Raw genomic sequence first — 7,841 nt, 5'->3', positions numbered from 1 at the left:
CTGACCAGGCTGCCCCAGAAGCGTGTTCACAGAGTGGTGGGAATGTCAGGTATTTCTGGTCTACTTAGCAAGTGGACCACACCGTCTCTTCTGGGAGCTTTCGAACCTGTTCCCATCAAGGCAACCTCCACACGTTTGTTCTGAGAGAAGTTGGTTGGGCTTTGCTCGCAGGCCGTCCCTATGGGCTCTCACTTAGGCATTTTCAGAGCTGTTCAGAGAGGTGGGATGTGGCACGTTCTAGCGAAACAGAATCTGATGGAATAGCTCTGCAGATCGGGTGGTCAGCCCGCTGGGAGCTCTGTGAACATCACCAAGTTTGTCCTGGGCATGGCTGACCCTCCTCCCCATGCCAGGCCCTCCCCCTCAGAGGCTGCAGAAACTTCTGTGCCCGACACAATATCAGTCGCAAAGCCCTCTGGCAGCACACTGGTGTGAGTACCCAGGCCCACCCTGGAGAGAGACGGACAGGGTTTGCTGTTGGCTCTATTTTACAAATGAGTAGACTGAGGCTCAGGGTCGAGTCCCAGAGCACAGACCTCCATGCCCCTGAGGGTCTCACCGCAGCATGGCTCAGCCTGGCACCGCCGACCCCGCTCCATCCTCAGGAGTGCGGTGCACCTAAGCCCTCTTTTGTGACCACTGTGTCTTCCCAGCTTTTGGAGGATGTCCCCTGGTGGCTCCGTGTTTAAGCATGTGGTTGCTGACAGTCAGTGGTTCAAACCCAGCAGCCACCCTCAGGAGAAAGATGGGGCAGTCTACCTCTGTAAGGATGCGGCAGGCAGTTCTACTGTGTCCTGTGGGTCAGCCTGAGTGGGGAGCGGCTGCACAGACGTCAGTTTCCAGGTGGAGGAGGTTGGTTTTAGCCACATGAAGTCCTCTCCTAGCACTTGGGCTTTTCTGATGAGTTGTGCGACATCAGCAAGCCAAATGCGAATCCTTCCTGCTTCTAAGGAGCATCTGTTTGTCCCCTCACGGTCCATGGTATAGTCTAGAGTCTTCTCCAACGCCATAAGTCAAAGGCACTGATTATTCCGTGGCCCACCTTATTCATTGTCCACGTTCATATGAGGGGATTCAAAATACCACGGCTTGAGTCAAGCGCATCTTAGTAAGCAAACAGACGTCTTTGCTCTTTACCACTTGAAAGAGGTCTTACGCCACAGATGTGTCCAATGCAGTATGTCTTTTGCTCTTTTGACTGCTGCGTACCTGGGCAGGATTGGCGAGGTGACATGGGCTTGGTCATGCACAGGGATTGTTAGAACTGTCCTTGGCTTCGTAGGAAAGCTTTAGATCAGGGTCAAGTGGGGGTGTTAGGTGCCGTCCAGTGGGTACTGGCTCATAGCGACCCTGTGCGCAACAGAACGAAACACCACCCGCTCCTGTGCCAACCTCACAATCATTGCTTCGCTTGAGCCCATCTCTGCTGCCACCACTGTGCCAATCCGTCTTGCTGGGGGTCTTCCTCTTTTTCACCAACCCTCCACTTTACCAAACATGATATCCTTCTCTAGTGATTGGTTCCTCCTGACAATATGGCCAAAGTATGAGAGACAAAGTTGGCCGTCCTGGCTTCTAAGGAGCACTCTGGCTGTACTTCTTCCAACACAGATTGGTTTGTTCTTGTGGTAGCCCATGGTACTTTCAATATTCTCCTCCAACAGCACAACTCAAGAGCATCAATTCTTCTACAGTCTTCCTTATTCACTGTCCAGCTTTCACATGATGTCGAAGACTTCGTTGTGCTAGGATCCACCGTCGACACTCACGGAAGCAGCAGGCAAGAAACAGAATGAATGCATTAGGCCAATCTGCTGCAGAAGACCTCATCAAAGTGTTGAAGAAGCAAAGCTGTCCAGTATGGGGTGACAAAGGGCTGGTGGCTTACCTGTTAATGTGTAACTGTGTGCTGAGGTCAATGGTGGCTCAGGGGCAGAATTCTCGCCTTCCATGGAAGAGACCCAAGTTCAATTCCTATGCACAGCCTCCAGTCATCCATCTGTCCACCTGTGGAGGCTTGTGTGATGCTGGGCTGCTGAACAGGAAGTTTCAGAGGAACTTCCGGACTAAGATGGAGAAGGAAGGAAGGCTTGGCAATCAACCAATGAAAACCTGTGGACCACCATGATCTGATCCCCCGCAGATTGTGGGGATGGTGCAGGACTGGACACAGGGTCCTCATGAGCAGCCAACACAGACAACAACAGAAAAAGAATGCTGTGGGAAGGGGCCCTTTTGGGGGAGGGAATGGGTAGACCACAGCCCTTTCATAGACAACACCACCAAGTGGGAGGATGAGACCCAGAGCTGCAGATAAATACAGACGGCGGGGCGGGGGGGGAGGCGAGCAGACATAGGAAGCCTGCCAGGTAAGGAGAAGACCACCTTTGGGCAGTGACTACTTGGGGATCAGGAAGACTGGCGGCAGCTATAGCTGCACCCACACACACACTTGCCTTGCAGAGAGAACTCCAGGTGCGCAGACAGCTGCTCACCCTCCTTAATGACTAGTGACTGGGTGCTTTGAAATTGCCTTCTGAATTTTGGGGCATGTTTTAAAGGTTTTAAAAGGTGTTTTCGATTGGGTTTTATCCCTGAGGCTAGCGTTTAAAATCTAAAAGTTTTAACAAAACTTTGAGAAAGAAAATCTCTGAAAGTTCTGTAGTCTTTGTTTCCACGCGTCTATGGATTTTTCGGCTGCTCCTTCCTTTCCTCCACTGCATCCAGCCATTAGTTCCACCAGGTAAGTCCCCACTCATGGCTACTTTTGCATGTCACCGTGGCCAGGTGACAGTACTCAGATGTCTAAACAAGGTGTAGCTGTGAAGGCATTGCATTGATGTGACTGATGTTGACAATCAGGTGACTTTAAGAGCGCTCATATGCCATATGTGGGTGGGCCTGATCCAATCAGTTGAAAACCATACACGCAGAAACAGAGAGGAAGATTATGTCTCAAGATCATGTTTAGACATCCTTCTGGAGTTTCCATTCCGCTGTCTGGCCTTGGGTTTCAGACTCGCCCCCACACTCAATCCAATTCCTCAGAATAAATCCTTTTCTCATTTTCATGGATGAATACATAGAGAGAAACAGAAAGGGTCATCGATGATAAGGACATACAGGTAGGAGCCCGGGGAGCGTACCAGTTACTTGTTTAGCTGCCAACCACAAGGTCAGCAGTTTGAATCTACTAGCGGCTCCCCTATAAATTTACAGCCTCGGAAACCCTCTACATGCTCGCTATGAGTCGGAATCAATTCCACAGCAAATCACCAGCACCATCAGATATAGGTACGGTGCTAAGAAGCAAAGCTGTCAGTTTGAAGTCTAAGACGTGCGTGACCCAAGCCATGATATTTTCAATCACCTCATGTGTGTGTGAATAAGGAAGACCGTAGAAGAATCGATGTCTTTGAAGTATATGACTGGTGATGAATATTGAATATCATGGACTTTCAGAGAATGAATAAAATTGTGTTGGAAGAAGTACAACCAGAATGTTCCTTAGACGCCAGGATGGCCAGACTTCGTCTCTCATACTTTAGACATGTTATCAGGATGGACCAGTGTCTAGAGAAGGACATCATGCTTGGTAAAGTGGAGGGTCAGTGAAAAAGAGGAAGACGCCCAACGAGATGGATTGGCCGTCACAACAGCAATGGGCTCTAGCGTAGCAACATCTGTGAGGTTGGTGAGGGACTGGGCAGTGTGGTTTTCTGTTGGACATAAACAACGCCCAGCTGCTAACTGGAAACGTGGCCGTTCAAACCCACCCAATGACTCCTGGGCAGAAACACCTAGTGATTTACCTCCACAAAAACGGCAGCCAGTCAGTCCCGTGGCTCAACTTCAGCTACACAACAGGCCCTTATGGTGACCGGCAACACCATGTGATCAGAAAGGCCGCCTCTGCCCAGGGAGAAGGCTCAGCAGGCAGGAAGGACTAGGGAAGAAAGACAAAGGGAACAGGGGACACCAGGAGGAAGAGGAAACAAATCTGTAAGAACTGTTGGAGGCGAAACCAATTTACTGTGTAAAATTTCATCCAAATAACAGAAAAAACAATTTTTTTTTTTTAACTTACAGCCAAGAAACCCTATGGCGCTTTGCATGGTCACCTGGAGTTGCTGGGACTGGGAATGCACTCAGGAGCACCCACAGCACCCACAGAATGGGAAACGGTGGGGCAAGGCTGTGGGTTCCAATCTCAGACCTGCGCACTGGGCCCAGGCCAGAAGCTGGACAGACCGCTTCCAACTTCTGCTAGAATCTGGTTCTCTCCTTCCATCTGTCTCTCCTCTCAAGCTTCTCCATCTTGGAACCCAAAGTCTCCTCCCAGCCCCCCAAGTTCCCTGTCATTCCTGGAGTCCAGGCCTCAGAGACACTGGTGGTGTCCCACCTGCAAAGAGGCCCCTGAGGAAATGGGTCATTCAAGAGGACAGGACTAGGGACTGGAAGCCCAGGCCCAGCAAAGGCCACCCCTGCAAGGTCAGCATGGGTCTGGGAGGGCAGGCTCCCCTAAGGTCCAGAGCCACCCACTCAGCCCTCATGCCCACCCCTCTGAGCCCCTAGAACGCAGCCTGAGTAACACCAGGGTTGGGGAGCCCCTGCACCCACGTCTGTCTTACTGGTTCTTGTTCACCAGCCTTGTCCTTGGCAACACCTGTTTTTTGACGCTGCAGCGGATAGCAGGAAGCCCGAGGTCCTGGGTCATGTGGTCTCTGGGGCAGGTTCCTCTGGGGAGTTGCCCCCCACTGCTCTGAGCAGCCTATCTTGGTCCACTCACTTCTCCATCCTGAGCCTGAACACGCCGTTTACGGGACACAGTTCAACCCACACAGTAGATCAGGGGGGCTTCCATGGAGGCGGGTGAATGGAGCCAGATGGGGAAACTGAGGCACCGAATCCACTGCCTGCAGGGCAGGGCCGCAGCCCCACTAGAGTAGCTACCCGCCTCCTCCACTCTCTTTAAAGACAAGCTCAGGCGAGTGTTCAAAATTCTTTTCTCTTGGAAAACACATCTCAAGTTTCAAGCCGCGCGCTTTTGGCAGCCTCCCCGCCAGCCTGTCTGTCCGGTCCCTGCTGAGCGTGCCATTTGGGGGAGAGGACGCACATGGAAGGGAGGTGGAGGGTCTAACAGGAAGGAGCAAGACAGGGTAATCTGAGGAGGGGCCCGAGAGGGAAGACGGAGGGGGGGCTGGAAGGGAGGACCTGGGGGAAGAGGCCTGAGAAGAGGGGGAAAGTAGGCCTGGGAGGAGAGAGAGCGGGTTTGGGAGTAGAGGGCTACGCTTGGGAGAGAGGAAGGTGTCTGCTAGGTAAGAAGGGGTGTCTGGGAGGGAGGAGGAGCCTGGGGAGTGGGGGCTCTGCCAGCAGAGATGTATGAGGGAGGAGTTTACAGGAGGTAGGAGGAGACTGGAGAAGGTAAGAGGAGCCTCGGAGGAAGGAAAAGCCTCAAGGATGTGGGGGTAGTATGTATGGAGGAGGTAAGAGGAGACTGGGGGAGGTAGGAGGAGCCTGGAGGTAAGAGGAGACTGGGGGTAGGAGGAGTCTGGAGGAGGTAGGAGGAGACCGGGGATAGGAGGAGACTGGAGGAGGTAGGAGGAGACTGGGGGCTGTGGGAGGAGTCTGGGGGTAGGAGGAGACTGGAAGGTAGGAGGAGACTGGAGGTAGGAGGAGACTGGGGGCTGCAAGAGGAGCTTGGAGGTAGGAGGAGCCTGGGGAGGTAGGAGGAGTCTGGGGGAGATAGGAGGAGCCTGGAGGGTAGGAGGAGACTGGGGGCTGTGGGAGGAGTCTGGGGGTAGAAGGAGACTTGGGAGGTAGGAGGAGACTGGGGGCTGTAGGAGGAGACTGGGGGAGGTGGGAGGAAACTGGGGAGATAGGAGGAGCTTGGAAGATAGGAGGAGCCTGGGGGTAGGAGGAGACTGAGGGCTGTAGGAGGAGCTTGGAGGTAGGAGGAGCCTGGGGAGGTAGGAGGAGTCTGGGGGAGGTAGGAGGAGCCTGGGTAGGAGGAGCTTCAGGAGGTAGGAGGAGCCTGGAGAAGGCCCTGGAAGGCTCTGGAAGAGGGTCGTCTCCCAGCTTGTCGCTGTGTTTCCTCGTGGAGCCTCCCCCACCGTGTGTAACACTTATCTCTGGGTCTGTCCTCCCTATAAAATCCCACCCAGGAGCAGAACCAGAACCCACCCAGTCCTCCAGGTCTCCCTGACCACACCTTCCAAGGAAGATCCTCCTTCCCATTCACATGTGTGAGGGTGGCACCACCCATTCTGGGGACAAGACTGGTAACAGGGACAGTACCAGCTCTGGTCACAGAGCCCTGCCCCCCATGAGCGACCTCTGCGGGGGCCCTTGGTGGCCATCCTCCCGACAGTCTGAAACATGAAGTGGGGAGGAACCTATGGCCACCCGCCTGATGACCATTCATTGCTGTTGTGGACGTGGTGGGCCTACTCCCTCTAAAAGTGTGTCCACGCAGCGGGGCCTGCCTCGCAGGTTCCTTAAGGAGAAGCCAAGCTGCAGACCAGTTCCGACCGGATCTGTGGATTCTGCAGTCTGAGGTAGAGATGAGTGAAGGGGACAAGCTCCAGATGGAAAGCAGAGAGCTGGTCTCAAAGGCAGCCCAGGCCTGGTGTTGTGTGCCTGTCTGCAGCTCTGATGGTTGTGTTCCCTGCTTACGACTAGACACGGTGACATCCGAAAGGGGGTTACTCAAAACAGCCAGAGAGTATTCCGGATCTAGAGGCTCCAGGTCATCCCAGGCCTGTCTCAGCCGAGCGAAATGGAACCAAGGCCACCAGGAAGAAATTGCATTTCAGTAAAAACAGCTCAACGCGAGTGAGCTCTCCTCCCCGAGATACGGTTACTGGGATGAACTACCCAGATAATTGCTTTCATTTTTCACTGCCTCTTAGTATAGAAGACCACGTGGAGATAAAAATCTGACCCCTAAAACGGACCCACTCCTTCTTCTGAAACACTCCTAAAATCTTCCCCAAATGACGAAATGGTTAGCTGACTACGCTGCGGAACAAATTACCACCAAGATTGTTGTAACTGGTGCCGTCAGGTGGGTCTGACTCACAGCAGCCCAGAACATACAGTAGAACTGCCCCATAGGGTTTCCACCTCGGCTCCACCAGCTCCTGCCATCCATGTGAGTGTGACCTTGTGCACAACCGAATGAAGGCCAGCCGGGTCGTGCACCAGCCTCACGACCACAGATACAAACTCAAAACCCAAACCCGTTTGTCAGGTGTCAGAGTAACAACATCCCACAGGGTTTTCCGGCCTGTGACCTCCAGAAGTATACCTCTAGTCCTGCAGAGCTCCGAAGAGCCACGGCGCAAATTCCAAATCCCAACATTTCAGTCACTAGCTGAGTGCTTGCTAGTTTCTGCCAGGCAGGAACTCTGTCATGAAAAGTATTCATTGTCGTCAAGTCCATTTCGACTCACGGTGACCAGAGGACAGAGTCCAACTGCCCCATACGACTTTCCAAGGCTGGGTATTTCTCAAAGGGGGACAAAGTTTCCAGTGCTTAATTGTGCAACACCAAGTCTCCACCAGCTCCAGGAGCTCTGGTAACATAGTGGTTATGAATCAGGCTGTGAACCGTAAGGTCAGCAGTTCGAAACTACCAGCTGTTCCGTGGGAGAAAGATGAGGCTTTCTGCGTCCGTAAAGATTTACAGCCTTGGAAACCCTGTATTGGGTCGCTATGAGTCAGAACCGACTCCACGGCACATAACAACAACAACAGGTCTCCGTCAGCAACAACACAGAATACCGGGCCAAGCAGGCTCAGGGGATGGTCCCAGAACTCTGAACCACATATAAAGGAAT

This window comes from Chrysochloris asiatica, unplaced genomic scaffold, assembly GCF_000296735.1.
Source record: "Chrysochloris asiatica unplaced genomic scaffold, ChrAsi1.0 scaffold00319, whole genome shotgun sequence".
In the NCBI taxonomy this organism is placed as follows: Eukaryota; Metazoa; Chordata; class Mammalia; order Afrosoricida; family Chrysochloridae; genus Chrysochloris; species Chrysochloris asiatica.
The sequence above is the reverse complement of the archived record's forward strand: the minus strand, read 5'-3'. Positions refer to the sequence as shown.